General features: G+C 47.8%; 1 long non-coding RNA gene and 3 other non-coding genes across 5 annotated transcripts; all 4 read left to right on the top strand.

Moving 5' to 3' along the window:
* Positions 1 to 313: 313 nt before the first annotated feature.
* Positions 314 to 8,176, top strand: LOC100911534 (uncharacterized). 2 transcript variants are annotated; one of them, XR_015683934.1, is made up of 6 exons: positions 314 to 452; positions 798 to 901; positions 1,266 to 1,396; positions 2,549 to 2,688; positions 4,862 to 4,953; positions 5,936 to 8,176. It is a non-coding gene; the product is annotated as an uncharacterized LOC100911534 (long non-coding RNA). The 2 variants fall into 2 exon arrangements; XR_015683933.1 differs by having other exon boundaries at positions 798 to 937.
* On the top strand, positions 1,955 to 2,086 carry Snora71c (small nucleolar RNA, H/ACA box 71C). The gene has a single exon (XR_015685056.1). It is a non-coding gene; the product is annotated as a small nucleolar RNA SNORA71 (small nucleolar RNA).
* On the top strand, positions 3,500 to 3,625 carry Snora71a (small nucleolar RNA, H/ACA box 71A). Its single transcript, XR_015685060.1, has one exon. It is a non-coding gene; the product is annotated as a small nucleolar RNA SNORA71 (small nucleolar RNA).
* LOC120101987 (small nucleolar RNA SNORA71) lies at positions 5,400 to 5,529 on the top strand. The gene has a single exon (XR_015685058.1). It is a non-coding gene; the product is annotated as a small nucleolar RNA SNORA71 (small nucleolar RNA).
* Positions 8,177 to 15,641: the final 7,465 nt, after the last annotated feature.

Genomic DNA, 15,641 nt, shown 5'->3' with positions numbered 1-15,641 from the left:
GAAGACAGACACATTTGAGCTCCTTCTTAGACATCCGTCTGTCATCACTGTTAACTGGATCAGGACTTTTCTGGTTAAGGGAATCGTTCCATCTGAGCCAGGTGCTATGGAATCAGTAGCTAATAAGTTAGATATGCTTCAGAACAAACAGAAGGGGGAAAAAATACAGCAAACGAAGTAAAGTTTCCTCCTAAAACCCATCATTGTTAAAACTTAATACGTTCAAACAGTTGTTAGTCTCCTCTCCTCCAGGGGGCGATGGAGGGCCCGCAGCTCGGAGATGCTGCTCTAGGCTGTCGGGCGCTTTATCATTAGTACTTCCGCCGGCGCCCATCGTGAGAAGTTTCCTGTGGCGTGGATGTTTCCTCTCCGGTCAGTGCCATCCACCCAAATCTATTGACATCCCGCGTGTTCCGGGCTGTCTGCTCGACCCCCCAGTGCAGGGCGCCAAGGTGAGTGCAGCGGGGTGCAAGGGCGCCGTTCCCGCCGCCAGGGAAACAGGGCTGCGGGCCGTCGGTGGGTAGCTGGTCTGGGTCGAGAGGTAGCTGGTCTGGGTCGAGAGGAGGGCCTCAAGTAGTGTGCTTTTCGCCTCCTGAGTATCTAGAGCCCCAAAGCCGTGTCTTTCGCCTACAAAAAAACCCCGTGTCGTTATTTACGACCTATGTTCTGTTTTTAGCATCTTTCCAAGGTGAATCTGTTGACCATAGTTTAAGTTCAGGACACTCTCAGGTCCCCGGGTGCAGCGTCGGGGTCCCCCTGCCTGCTTTGCATTGCAGCCTCTTCCCTTGTCCTGCCAGGCTGGAGACTGCGCGGCCCTTCTGCAGACCGATGGAAGCTCCTTGGGTCGACAGATTACAGCTTCTGCAGCAGCTGGAGCCCAGCTACTCCCTTCAGCCACGTGGTGGGTGCCCACTGTCCCCAGGGAGAGGATGTCTGGGTAAGTGCTGCTGTTCCGCAGCAAGGGGAAACCCGGGTGCCTCTAAATGGTCTTCCCATGGGCACCAGCAGAGGGGTAGTGTGGAGTTGTGGTTTGAGAAAAGCTGACGAAGCCACTGGGCAGCGAGAAGCCCAGTAGGAGCCAGAAGTACCCAAGAGCAAGACTAGGTACAGTTTGGGTCCATGTTGCATAATGGGAGCCCCTTACAGATTACAGAGGAAAGGGGGTTGGGGTGGGGTCCATGCCACGTGGTTTGCTGCCTGGCAGCTTCTGTGTCTGGTATTCTGTGTGCTTCCCAGGTAAGCTCACCTGGGCTAATCTTTTGCAGAAATAATAGCTTGGATCTACAGTGGCCATAAAGTTGGCTCCAACCCACTAGACTGACAAGACTACGGTGCTCCTGAGTGAGGATTGTGCCCTGGGATCTGGGGTGCAGTTTCTTCAGTTACATATGTGAAGGTAAGGTAAGGCTGGGGGCTTTGAGGTGTGCCTGCTTCTTGCTGTACCCACTTGGGATCTATGTCTCTTGTGTTGTATGTTCCCGCCCGTCCCTTCTGTGCCCCTCTGCTTTACTTTGGGGGGTTGAGAGCAGAATGGAAAGGAACTGGGAGGATTTGGGGGTCATACACAGCCTCCAGATCTCCAGTCACTGCTCTCTGCTCACTTCCGGGCCTTTTCTGGTTCTTGGTTTCCTTTTCTGGAAAATGGGACTACCAGTTCCTCCCTCTGTGACGTAAGAGGTCTGTCACCCTTCAGCTCTGCTGGCTAGGCTGGTTGTGTTTACCTAAGACGTGACAGCAAGTGCTGGGGCTACTGTAGGTCTAGCGCTCACTAGAATTGTCACCTCCTCCCAGCCAGTCTTCTGAGCTCCCCTTCAGGAACAACTCTTGCTCAGTTCGGAGCAGCTCCCTTCCTCTGTTGGCTATCTGTCTGTTGCCTGTCTGTCTGTCTCTAATTTAACCATTACCCAGCCCGTTGGCCATAGCCTTCCCTCTCCTCTTGCCCTCTGCTCTTTGCCCCTGTATTCGAAAGTGATTGTGGGCTGCCGGTGCCCTGGTCATTGATACTGCAGGGAGAGGATGCGGAAAGCCTTTCCCCGTGTTTGGAGGACCCACACTTATCCTTGCCAAACCCTGGTGCTTTCCCACATCGCCCGCTGCCTGTCCTTCTGGCTCTTCTGTGAAGCCGTGGTATGGAGCTCAGACGTTGGCTGCTTCCTGCAGAAGCTTTCTCGGCCTCTACACCCAGTTGTCACCTCTTCAGGACGCTTGAGAACCTGTAGAAAATGTTGCCTTGCTTGACTTCTAGCATGCTGTTTGCTGTGTTCCATTAGTCAAGAGTCGGGGTTTTGATTGAACAAATGACCGGCAAAGGGACAGTCACTGTACAGCATTGCCACGTGTAAACTGAGTTAACACCCTGACAGGGAGGCCCAGGAGGGAGCAGACGTGCTGTGTTCCCTCCTTGAATTCTTCTCTTGTGCTTACTTTCGATCCTTGCCTTGAGTAGCCACTTGGGAAGGGTGTTTCTCTCCACCCTGTGACAACAGGCAAGAATGAGGGCCTGACAGCACAGAGTAACTGATGTGTCTGTGCTGTTCTTACATACCAGTGCCAGGAGAGACGGCACACTCCAGAGTGCCGTGTCCTGACGCGCCTTTGAGCAGCCAGCACAGCAGATCATCAGACCCGTCTCCAGAGAGCTCTGGTTCCTCCTCCAGAACAGACTGGCTGCTCAGGAGGCCATAGCAGGTAAGTCACGTGCTTGCCACCGTTCAGAGACCTGGTCAAGGGATCAGAGTTTGAAAGATTGTAAGGATGACTCTGTCCAGTCCGGAGCCCCAGCCTTTGAGTCTCTGGAGTTTCGTAGTTTTCTCTGCTGTTCTGGTGGCACTTCGAGGGAGGTGAGGATGAGTAGGGAGTGGTGTGTGGATCCTCCCACTTCCCTGGGAGACCTAGGTCATACATGACACCTTCAGATACCTGCTAGGGGTAAATGTGAGGCTTTTCCAGTGTTAGCGAATTGTAAGGGCAAGGGGTGGATGTAGGCATTAGAAATACCTCTATATGCCACCATTTTCCCCCGGCCTTTATCTTTGTCATTGTGTTGGGTAGCAGTGACTTGTTAGCAGTAGAAGGAATATTCATAGCTGGACGATAAGAGAAAGGTTGGGTGGTCTGGAGCGTCTGCACTGGCTTCCTGAGGTACCGTCCCCCAGCATCACAGCAGAACCCATCCCCCCCCACCCTCCCCCCCCAACTGGGGACAGAAGTGCACACACTGGAAAGCAGGGGCTCACCCTTGAGCTCCCATCAAGTGACCAGCTGATACCTAGCTTGTCCCCAGATTCTACCCTAAGCAGTCTTACCTTGAACCTCCATTTCCTGGCTTGGAAAACCAAAGCTAAGACAGATTTTCAGGACTGACTCTCCCTGATTCTTGGAGATTGGTGTGGTTCTGTGCAGTTGATATTAGGCACGGAATCCACATGTTCACCGTAGCTTGCATCCGGCCCTGGCCTCGTCTCCTGTCTTTCATAAGTTTCCTTTTGTTTTTTTCTGCCCCTGCATCCGAAAGTGATCTTGGCTGCCTGTGCCCTGGTCATTGGTAGTGCAGGGAAATCATGCCGAAAGACGTGTTCTGAGTTCGGTCTATCCTGACCCCTCCAAATCCTAGAGCTTTCCTACACTCGTGCCTTTCTCTGCAGCCTTATAAAAGTGTAGTGCTTTCTGGAAGCTCAAGTCGGTGCTGGGACTTTGCAACTTGGTGTTCTGTTTCCAGAAACTTGGGGTATTTGCATGTTGTGAGGTGATAGGTCAGCACAGATTTCCAAAGGGCCTCTAGACAGGTTCCTTAAGTTTTCACATAGGAACAGAGGGGAGATGACAGGAGGAAATGAGGGGCTGGAGCGAGTAGAGCTGTGTGCGGGGTTGGGGGGTGATGGTGAGGTAGGGTGTGTGTAACAGAATCCTTAAGCCTGTGCTTAGAGAAGGAGCTCCCTGGTACAGAATGCGCAGCTCACTTCCTAACCTTGTGGTCCCTCATGGCCTGACGTATGTATTTGCAGCACTGTGAGCCACTGGTCTTGGCCATCTGTGCTGCCAATTGTCTGGCCCTTTGGAGCTTTCTTTAAAGTACATGGCTTGTGGGTTCGGTCCCCAGCTCCGAAAAAAAGAACCAAAAAAAAAAAAAAAGTACATGGCTTGCAGACCAAAATGCAGTCTGACATTTTTTATTTCGTGTGTGTGTATGTATGTATGTGTACCATGTGTGTATACCATGTGTGTGCCTAGTGCCCATGAAGAGTTTATTGGGAGCTTAAGAGTTTCAGAGGGTGAGTCTATTCATGGCCAGTATGGCTTCAGGCATGGCCATATTGGAGCAGTAGCTGAGAGCTCACATCTTAATACAACCACCAGGCAGAGAGCTAACTGATCCCAGTTAGCTTTTGAAACCTCAAAGCTCTCCTACCCCACCCCCATGACACCTCCTCTAACAAGGCCACCCTTCCTAATCGTCCCAAGCAGTTCTATCAACTAGGGACCATGTATTCAGATATATGAGCCTATGGGCGGGGTCATTCTCATTCAAGCCTCCACTCATATCCAGACTGCTTCTTCACAAAACTTAACAAAAGCAGAAAAGCCGACCATTATCAGAAGCTACAATGAAATAAATAAACCCATGAAGACTCATAGCCTTCACCTGTGGAGGACGTGAGCAATCAGAAGGAAGAGAATGGAAGTGGGGGGCTGGGGTGTGCTAAGGGTGTGGCCTTGAGTGCCCAGCAGGAGGAAAGAGGGTTCCAGGAAGAAGGTGTTGCAGCCACCTTTTGTCCCACCCACCCCCAACTGATATTTGTGTCTTGGTTCCTGTTGAAGTCTTGGTTGTCTATGGGGTCCTGAGTGTGGCTTGTCTCTGCAGGACTGTCAGTTGATCTCTGCCACGTGTGCTCAACAGTCGTGTGCTCAACAGTCGTTGACTTTCCAGAAGAGGCTGGAACAGGGCCCTTGAAGGTATGAATCCAGACGCCTCACGAGAGAGAGAGCTGCTGTGGTCCGGCAAAGGCCACAGTCATAAGAGAGAGAGAGCTGCTGTGGTCCAGCAAAGGCCACAGTCATAAGAGAGAGAGCTGCTGTGGTCCGGCAAAGGCCACAGTCATAAGGAAAAGCAGAGGCTGCTTCCCCACCCAGGCCGGCAGGGACGTGTCGGTTAGTGAGTCCTCAGAAGTACCCCCAAACTTGTCTGTTTCATTGATTGTCTTAGTAAAAGGCCACTAAAGCAGCACTACACCGTCGCTTGGCGTGTGTAGGGTGATCATGCCTGCAGGCAGTAGTATGACAGCTCGTGTTGGAGAAGCTTGGAGAATTGGAAGCTGCCTCTGTCAGAAGCTGTAGATGTGGTCACTGTTCCTGGTCACTTATCCCAGCTTGGCCCCTATCCATTGTGGTTTCCAGTCTGTCCCTGTATTCGAAAGTGATTATGGGCTGCCCGTGCCCCGGTCATTGATACTGCAGGGAGAGGATACGGAAAGCCTTTTCCCCGTGTTTGGAAGGTCTCCTGTCCTTACCAAACCCTGGTGCTTTCGAACAAATCTTCTCAGCCTATTGGTCTCTTGGCTGCTGATACCTGGCTCACTGAGTGTCCTCTATGAGTGCTGGCCAGTGTCCTCAGAGGCTTCTGTAAGGGAGATAGAAGCCAGCCTCTGCCTTGAGGGTTTTATTCTGGATCAGTTTTGCAAATATCTCATGAGCCCCAGTCATACTCTCCTTCCATGGCTGCAGACGAGAGGCCTGCAGAAGCCTGTTTGGTGGAAGGCTAGCGTGTTCCCACATGCAGTCAGGAGAAGAATAACTTGGCTGACAGGGACTCTGGTCTCTTGAGCCTGCCTAGCTCTGACCTGTCACCAGCTTCCAATTAGCTAACAGTGCCAGAAGCTATGTGATGCTACGGGTGGAGATCTAAAGCCTCATGTTCTTTCTCTTTCTCATTTTATAGATGATTGTGGACACCAGAGGGCCAGGAGTGGACAACAAAACCACAAAGTGACACTAGACCCTGCCTCTTCAGCATCATGAAACAGCTTTTTACTGTGCTTAGTCATTGCCTCAAGCATGGGAGACTCCAGCATACACCACCTCTTCTGTCCCTGTGACCATCTGCTAGTGTCTGGAATGACTAATGGCTAGAACTTGTTGCCAACTTCCTGTTACTTTCCCAACGGCTGTGCAATGAACCTCATAGGTTAATTCAGTCTGGCTTTGAAATCCGTGTCAATTCATGAACTCAGGACTGGCTGTGGAAAAGGAAGGCCAGTTCCTGTCACTCCTTGTGCCTTTCCTGTCCTTAATGCCCCCTGAGGCTTGGGCTTCAGGGTGTTGGAAGTGAACTGTGAGGGCTGGTGCTGGTAGCCTATGGGCATTTAGGGTTGTGAGAGTTGAGAGATTGCTGAAGACAAGGTCAGGACTTGGGGAAGGTGTCTGTCGGTAAGGAAGGCTGGGGTGTCAGTTCTAGGAAGTGAAGTCTCACTACTGAAGTGAATGGGCAAAGGGACTGAGAGAGAATTCAGAGCATCTTGCTGACAGGACAGATTGCTGTAGACAGGTGGGAGTTGTTGCCATGGGAATGAGGGTATGCTCTGCAGACTGGCTTCAGGCCCTTAAGGAACACAAGTGCTCCCACTGGGTGGGATGCCAGGTGGGAGGAAGAAGAAACCCTCTTGAGTAGCTTGGATACCAATAGGGCAAAAGAGAAACTGGCAAAGAGAAAGGGTGTGATAACTGATGGGTTTGTAACTAGGACTTTTTATTTAAGACATGAAGGACTGTGGAAGGCTTAGTGGGTAAGCATGCTTGCTGAGTTTAATTCCCAGAACACAAACAGGTAGATGATAAAATTTTAAAAGTTAAACATTTTTCTTGTTTGAGAATTCTAAGTTTTGCTTTTTAAACTGAGTCCATGTAGGGAGGTCTGCAGTTCAGACTAGAGGACGTACGATCATGGGACGGGAAGTTAGAGATGGGCTTGGGCGTCCTGACATGAATGCTGGGTACTGAACTGACCTCTGCAAGAACAGCTCATCTTTAAGTGATAAGCCGTCTCTCCAGGCCTGTGAAGAGGGTTTAAGTCTTGTTAGGTTATAGGTGTGGACAGTTAACCCCATACTCTGGGGTTGTAGGAACACAAAAGCTAATTTACTTTAGAGAAAAAATTTGAGTTACTCTATTTGAGTGGCGTAGTCTTTTCCATCCCAAGAAGGTATTAGCTAAGATTTGTCTTGATCACGTGACATTGCTTTTGCAATGGTTTATAAGCATCCTGAATAAGCTAAAGAAGGGTCTAGGAATGTTGAATTTTTATGTAAAATTTTTATTTTAACTTCTAATGTTACTGGGCCTTGTGGTGGACACTTAGACAAGGCTGGGGTTGACAGTAACTTCCATTTAGTTTTTGGGCATTCCCACTAGCATTGGTTACTGTACAAATTTATTTGATAAAAGTCTTGAATGATCAAGGAAGGGAATGGAGCTGGCTCCACTGCTGATTGGGAAGAAAGTTAACATTGGTACCTATAGCGGGACTGTCTCTGACCTGTCAGTAGTAAAAGTGACACGAGACTTAGTAATATTTTAAAGCTTAGGCCTTTGGCTGAGGAGTCTCCGAACTACACTAACCTAATTCTGGCACTATGTCCTGTAGGCTGATGTCCTTATGTAGGTGAAGGTAGACACATAAAACGAGGCCTGTCATTGGATGAGAAGGAAGGGAGGCGGGAACAAAGTTTTAGAAGGAAAGGGAGAAGAACAAAGGGAAGAGAATCAAGATGGAGATTGAGGATGACCCAGATCCGGGTGGTCTTGAATGGCCCTAGGCTATATATATATATGTATATATATACATGTATATATGTGTATATATATATTTTAAGGGATGGATTTCTATAGGTAAATCTATCTAGGTGGGCAGTTTATATCCTTATCAACTGGTTGTGAGTTTATTGTGTGAATGTAGTGTGGATTGAAAATTTAACATATAGGAGGCTGGAGAGATGGCTCAGTGGTTAAGAGCACTGACTGCTCTTCCAGAGGTCCCGAGTTCAAATCCCAACAACCACATGGTGGCTCACAACCATCTGTAATGAGATCTGATGCCTTCTTCTGGTGTGTCTGAAGACAGCTACAGTGTACTTATATATAATAAATCAATCCTTTAAAAAGAAAAGAAAATTTAACACATAAATCTGATTATTGGGTTGCAGTTTGTTGAGTCTTGGTTTTTACCGGGTAGCTGGAAGGGATGGCTTGCAGACCACCTGGGTCTGAGAGTACTTGGGGGCAGCGTGGAGCCACTGACATAAATGTACTTCACAGTGCCATGTGGCCCTAGTTAGCACGGGATAAAAAAGGTTCAGTCCTTTTTAATACTTACTGCAACAGTGTCCCACCATGTAGCCAGATCTACCTCTGGCCCATCTGCTCATTGCTTGTGAGGCTGAATCTTCTGCCTCTGATTCCTTCTCCCAGAGCCCCTCCCTCTGCCCAAGAGACCCTCCCTCTACTTCCTGCCCAGCTATTTAGTTTTTTATTGCAGCCAGTCAGATACAATTCTAGATCCGCTTTGGGCAGGTGAGGAAGAACAAATGCTTAGAAAATAAACCACGTCGCAGAATCCTGCCAGCATCTGGCTCTCTGCTGGTACAGAATTAACAATTGAATATACAGAGACACACCCTCACAATGCACCCCCACAGGTACCGACACACTAAGAATGATTTGAAGCATCTTTGTACTCATCTGTATTCTCGTGACTGGGGCTTGAGTCCTGGAGATATGGCTATGAATGCCCCTCCTCCCTCCAGAGGGTAGAACCTGAACCCCTCAGAAAGCTTGCTTCTGCAGAGGAGGCAAAGTCCTCCCTCTTAGACTGCTGCCCAGGGCGGTCTTTTTCTGGCACCTTGTTTTTCCAGGGTGGGCATGGCACTGCCCCATTGAGAATCCTCAGGATGGAGTTTTTCTAAGGCAGTAGGGTGTTACCTGCCTGGGTTAAAATTATTAATTGGGCTCATTACACTGTTTATAATAAAAATTTCTCCCAGTCCTTTTGAACTTTTTATTTCTGTTATTGAAAATCACCAAAGCTGAATTTAAAAGTTAGTTTGCAATCTCTGGGACCCCACTGTCTCCTTTGCAGTGTTCTAATGTCTGAAACAGATTGATAAGCACCTAGTGGGCTGGAGAGATTGCTCAGAGGCTAAGAACACTGACTGCTCTTCCAGAGGTCCTGAGTTCAATTCCCAGCTACCACATGGTGGCTCACAACCATCTGTAATAGGGTCTGATGCCCTCTTCTGGTGTATCTGAAGATAGCTATAGTGTACTTATATAGACTAAATAAATAAATCTTTTTTAAAAAAAAAAAGCACCTAGCAGTATCTGACTTTAACAACCATTGTAGGGAGCATACTCTTACGAGTCAAATGCCATCTCCCATAAATCTTGCAATTCAGCCCTTTTGCAAAGTGCATACATCACATTTTTTTATTTTTTCTATTTTTAGAACAACCCTCTACATTAGAACAAAGCTACCACTTGAAATCTGTTCTAACTGAAAGCATTCCCACCCTACCCTCCTTTTTGAGTCACATGTTTATCTCCACAGGCAAGCAAGGGAAGGCACAGGTGAGAGCCATTGCTTCGGACCCTGGTTCCAGGAACAGCAGTGCCCAGTGGACACAGGTGTCTCGCCACCAGCAGATGGGTTTTCCGAGATCCTTTTTCATTTCTGTTTGAAGAACAGAGTGGCAGAAGCAGAGTAGCCGCTTAGGAGACAGACCAGCAGCTGTATGACAAGTGGCTGCAACTTGGGTTACAGAGGTAGAGGCAGAAGATGAGCTCTTGGTGCAAATGTGGAAGGATGAAGGTGTGATGTTAGATAAATGAAGCTAGAGTCAGAGAAATATGTAAAATACAATACTTACTTGTGCTGAAATGGATATATATATATATATTTATGTGTATATAAAATGAAATGCAATATATACATATATAAACAATTATAGTTTTTCTTTTTTTTTAAAATTTATTTATTATAGATGAGTAAACTGTAGCTGTCTTCAGACACACCAGAAGAAGGCATCAGATTCCATTACAGATGGTTGTGAGTCACCATGTGGTTGCTGGGATTTGAACTCAGGACCTCTGGAAGAGCAGTCAGTGCTCTTAACCGCTGAGCCATCTCTCCAGCCCCCAACAATTATAGTTTTAATTTGCCTTTATATTTTGCTTTTCCCATGTAATCTTTATTCTAATATGCCTTAGGTACCTTTCTCACCAAAGGAGACTGAAATGTCAGTTTTGGACTTTGAAAGGCAGAGCTATGCAACAAAATAGCAAAGTGGGATACTCCAGGCCTGTCTATTGTTCCTAATACTAAGGAACAGACTGGATGATCTGTCCCAGGCAATTTTTCAGATATGCCAGGGAGAAGCTTTTGTCTACTGTTCAAGTCTTAGCTGGGACCCGGAAGAAGAAGGATATAACTGTGGGCACAAAAGAAGAGTTTGCTGTTCCTGTCTCGAAGGACAGGAAGTAGGAGAACAGAACTCTGTGCTGGGAGGCTAAGGAATGTCTCCCAGCTGGAGAGCAGAAAGCAGAAGACAAAAGGCCACAGAAGGCTCAGTTTCTCGCTTGGGGGGTGCAGGGATGCAGCTAGAACTCTGAAGAAGGAAATCAGACTCTGCTTGTCACTTAAGATTTTGTAAGAAGCCACCTCTTACAGTGTCCCCTTCCTCAGCCTGTAGAATAGGCAGGACAACTGGATACCGGTGGGGCAGAGGTAGGAGTATCTGTTAGCTAGAGATGGCCGTAGCAAAATGCTACATGCTGGTGGCTTAGGTGATGGAATTAATTTTCTCACAGTTCTGGAACTGACATGTCCAAGGTCAAAGTGCCAGCTGCTTCAGTGGCTCGTGGGTGTGCAAAAGGCCTCCCACTGTATCTTCACGTGATGGAGGAGAATGGCCTCCTGGGAACCTTTGCAATATGGACATCTATTCTACCAGTTTGATTCACAGAACCTTAACTAACCTCTAATCCTCCTATCCCCACATTCTCATTTCGGGTTAAGATTGAACATACAGATTGGGAAGATGGTGATGGTATTCAGTTCACAGCAAGAGGGGACCAGCAAGATTGTTAGCAGACCCAGGAGCTAAAGAGCCAAGGGTCTACGGGAGAGCTGGCCAAAAGAGACAACAGCATCAGATCTGCCTTCTGCTTAGGATCTGGCACTGGCCATGGTGAATGGTTGACACTTGACAAAGAGTTATCAAAAGAATCAGTGTGTGCCATGGGGTGGGGGTGGGGGGTGTTCCCTAGTTCTCCACCCTCTAGAAGCTACCTTTTCCTTGGGTAGCTGCTATAGTGGCTCTTCTCAAAGCCGTTGTTCTTTTCCAGTGAGTGACATTTTGTTTCAAGCATCCTTAGGGTCCTGGGCAGCAAAGGTCTGTTGTGGCTGGTTCTTACTTCTGTCTTTACTTTGTGTGTGGAGTCCTGGTACAGGATGGCATCAAGATGGCTCCCTGCTCTCTAGGCAGGGCAGTGACCAGAGACCAGAAGGCCTCTGTCTTGGGAGGAAGATGATGGGCCAAGGTATCACACCGTTGCAAGTAGAAAGAAGGGAACGGAATCAGAGGAAAGATGGGGCAGGAGGGGGCAAGTTCCTTTACATCAGGCAAGAAAGCAAGCCATTCAAGATGCTTGAAGTAGGCAGGGCCCTATTTACTCATGTCTCTGGAGGAAGAATGTTCCAGGCAGAGGAAACGGCACAAAGTCTCTGACAACAGAAGCGCTCGCTCACACGCACCTGGGGCAGTTAGTCTGAACCTCGGGGGTCTCTGAGAAGGTATTGCTGTTTTATGGAGGAGGAAGGGTGTGAGAAGACAGGAGGCAAAGAATATGGTAGGAAATGAGAGAAGAAAAGGGGCAGGTATTACAGATTAACCTACCTGAATGTGAACTTTGCATCAAGCCCTGGAAGGCATGTTTAAGCGGGAGCACTGAGCCCCAGTCAGTTCTGAATCTGTACGTGTTGGGTGGGGACAAGAATCCTTCCTTCTGAAGACTTAGTTTGGCTATGTGTATGTGTATATCTACGTACACATTAGTGCAAGTACCTGCACTCAGAAGACAAGTGTCAGATCCCTGGAGATAGAGTCACAGATGGTTGTGAGCTGCCCGATGTGGGTGCTGGGAACCAAACTTGGGTCCTCTGGAAGCGCAGTAAGTGCTCTTTACCACCTAGCCATATGTCTAGCCCCAGGAGTTCTCATTTCTAGTAAGTTCTTGTCACTGCTCAGGGACCACACTTTGAGAACCAACCTCACTTCATGCTAACCTGGAGACGGCCCTCCTCCTACCTGTGGAGTAGCCTTCCTGATGGACAGGCAGCCTGCTTCTTCCAGAAGAGCACGTGTCCAGCTGCCGACTGCATCTGGTTGTTCATACCATGACAAGATGGCCACAAATCTCTCAGGAAACATTTATAAGTAACTTGGATCCAGCCCTTTACTGTGTTGTCAGAGGAAAAGAGTCCGTGCTTGGTAACAAGGCTTTGGTCCTCTGCCACCTCTGTGTTTTATCCTCAAGTTGGCAAGAATCTTATCCTATGGTAGCGGAAAGACAGCTCAACCAAGTTCTATCTACCCAAACAGCACACAGCTGACCACCACATAACAGGAGAGTGAATGACCTCGTCCCCCTCTGAAACCCTTGTATTTCTGTCCCTGGGGACAGGGGAGGGTGTGTGTTTCTCTCACAGGCCTATCCCCCAGCATGATCTGCACAGCCTGGCTCTATAACTGAGCATTCGAAATGGAAGTGGGAGACAGGAATAAATGTGACCTGCTTCAGGCTGGGCCTGCCACACAGCTCTAGCCCGGCCAGAATGAAGCGTAGAGAAAGGAATGTCAGCTTTGCTAGCGGTGATTAAGAAGAGAGAAACTGGTGCTGGAGAGGTGGCTCAGCAGTTAAGAGCACCCGACTACTCTTCTAGAGGTCCTGAGTTCAATTCCCAGCAACCACATGGTGGCTCACAACCATCTGTAAAGAGATCTGATGCACTCTTCTGGTGTATCTGAAGATAGCTACAGTGTACTTATATATAATAAATGAATAAAAAAAGAGAGAGAGAGAGAGACTGGGGCTGGAGAGATGGCTCAGCGGTTAAGAACACTGACTGCTCTTCTAGAGGTCCTGAGTTCAAATCCCAGCAACCACATGATGGCTCACAACCATCTGTAATGAGATCTGATGCTCTCTTCTGGTGTGTCTGACGACAGCGACAGTATACTCATACAAATAAAATAAGTAAATCTTTTTTAAAAAGTCAACAAGTGAGCGCTTACCTAGGAAGCGCAAGGCCCTGGGTTCGGTCCCCAGCTCCGAAAAAAAGAACCAAAAAAAAAAAAAAAAAGTCAACAAGCAACAAACCACAACTGTGGCAGTTGTTAAAGAGAGAGAGAGAGAAGAGAAGAAGAAGAAGAAGGAGGAGGAGGAGGAGGAGGAGGAGGAGGAGGAGGAGGAGGAGGAGGAGGAAAGAAAGAGAATGAATATACCCATTAGGGTCAGGGATAAAAAGCCAACAAGCAACAAGCCCCAACTGTGGCAGTTGTGAGAGAGAGAGAGAGAGAGAGAGAGAGAAAGAGAGAGATATGGAGGGGGAGGGGAGGGGAGGGGAGGGGAGAGGAGAAGAGAAGAGAAGAGAGGAGAGAAGAGAAGAGAAGAGAAGAGAAGAGAAGAGAAGAGAAGAGAAGAGAAGCGAGAGGAAGAGAAAGAGAATGAATATACCCATTAGGGTCAGGGATAAAATTCTAATGCAACTCACAACCACTGCCCTGTACCACCACCACCACAAGGCCATTTAGTATTCCTGGTAAGTACTTAAGCAATTTTCTGATAAACTTTAACAGGATTAGAACCTCTTTAGGGAAATCAACTACCCAAACACCCAGTGATTATCAGAAACCTTTTGTCTTATATCCAGTTTAGTGGTTATCCAAGCACTCTCTTTTCCCGAGAACCTTCCTTCCCAAAAGGAAGCTGTGGCTTGGATTCTGCAGCAAGCTAGAAATATGACTTGGACACATGCTCCAAGAAAAAACGTAAAACTGACATTCGAGGGGACACAAGAACAGAATCTAAGACTTCAGTTACTGTTGCTTGCCAGACAATGTATTGACTGCTCCCTAGTCCTGTATAATGAACTGAGTTATAATAGTGACTTTGTTTCTGAGGTGCTCAGAGAGGTGGAGTAACTCACCCAAGATCACACAGCCAGTAGCAGAAAACCCAGGTTTGGAATCTAAGCAGAGCTGGAGCCTGCCACGGAGTCACACTTCTGCCCTTGGGAAAAGAATTACAGCAGGAGACGGAAAGTGGGGTAACCCCCAAGAGAGGGGCTGGTGTTGTGCTATGGAACTGTAGAGGAGAGAGAAGGTCCCTCCTTGGTGGGTTTGGAGAAAAGACAGGCTGTCCTAGAAGAGGAAGTAAGGGAAAGCCATATGGGGACAGTAAGCAGAGCATGTCACAAATGGTGAGCCATGAGCATAGGAAGATACTGCAGATCCAGCTGACAGCCATGGGCAAGGACCCCAGTCCTTCCGTCGGTCCAACCTCTTGGATGTTTTATTCTCTGGTTTGGGACAGCCTGGCCCAATCCCACCCCTCATTAGGAGGGTGACCTTGGGCACTCTCTACCTCACAGGACTTAAGGTTTTCTCACCTGCAAATGAAGGGCGACCACAGCGCCTCCTCCACAGGCTGCCAGGGACTCCAGACACAGACCTAAAAAAGCAATTAGCACCTGCCTGGCACCTTCACAAGGAGAGCTGGTATTGCTTGAGCCACAGGACCCAGAATGGTGTTAAAAGCACCATTTATTTGATTTGGGGTGGGGCTAGCTTGTCGGCTTGTCTAATTTCAGACTTTTTGAAAAGTTACAAAAACTAGAAAAAAATTCCTATACAGGGGTCATGACAGCCTAAGGAAGGATGGACATGTAGCTCAGTGGGTAGTGTGCTGGTGTCATGTGCATAAAGCCCTGGTCCCACCCCCAGAATCTCATAAACTGGGTGTGGGGGTGCCCGCCTGGAATTCCAGAGGCAGGATGATAAGGCATTTGAGGCCAGCCTGGGCTACATGAGTCTCTATCTCAAAAGAAGTATATGTAGAAATGCATACAGTATACATGCATTTGTCTCTGAACGATTTCTAAGTCAAATACAGACCACTGGCTTTTTACCCTCTAATACTTCAGCACACCTTTCTGATCAGCAAGGGCATTCTCCTATCTAGTCACCGTATGATGACTGACACCAGGAAATTAGTCCAATTGTCTACACAAAAGGCCTTATTCAGATGTTTGTGTGTTCAGATTGTCTCATGATATCGTCTAGGAGAAAGGCATACAGGAGCTATTTAAACTCTATTTTTTTTCCTGAAAATACAAAGCTATTTAAAAAGATAATTAAAAGATAAAAAAAATCAGTGCCAAAAACAATCAGCTATTTTTATAGTTATAATAAAATAATTATGGCCACCATAGGCTTTGAGAAACTGGTTCACATGTCTCTTAATCTGGTCCCTCCAAGGTTACCTGAGCTAATGGTGCCTGAAGCACTGGGGGGCTTTGGGGGAGCCTTATCTAT

The sequence above is a fragment of the Rattus norvegicus genome, chromosome 3 (genome assembly GCF_021556685.1).
Source record: "Rattus norvegicus strain SHRSP/BbbUtx chromosome 3, alternate assembly SHRSP_T2T, whole genome shotgun sequence".
In the NCBI taxonomy this organism is placed as follows: domain Eukaryota; kingdom Metazoa; phylum Chordata; class Mammalia; order Rodentia; family Muridae; genus Rattus; species Rattus norvegicus.
The sequence above is the reverse complement of the archived record's forward strand: the minus strand, read 5'-3'. Positions and strand labels throughout refer to the sequence as shown.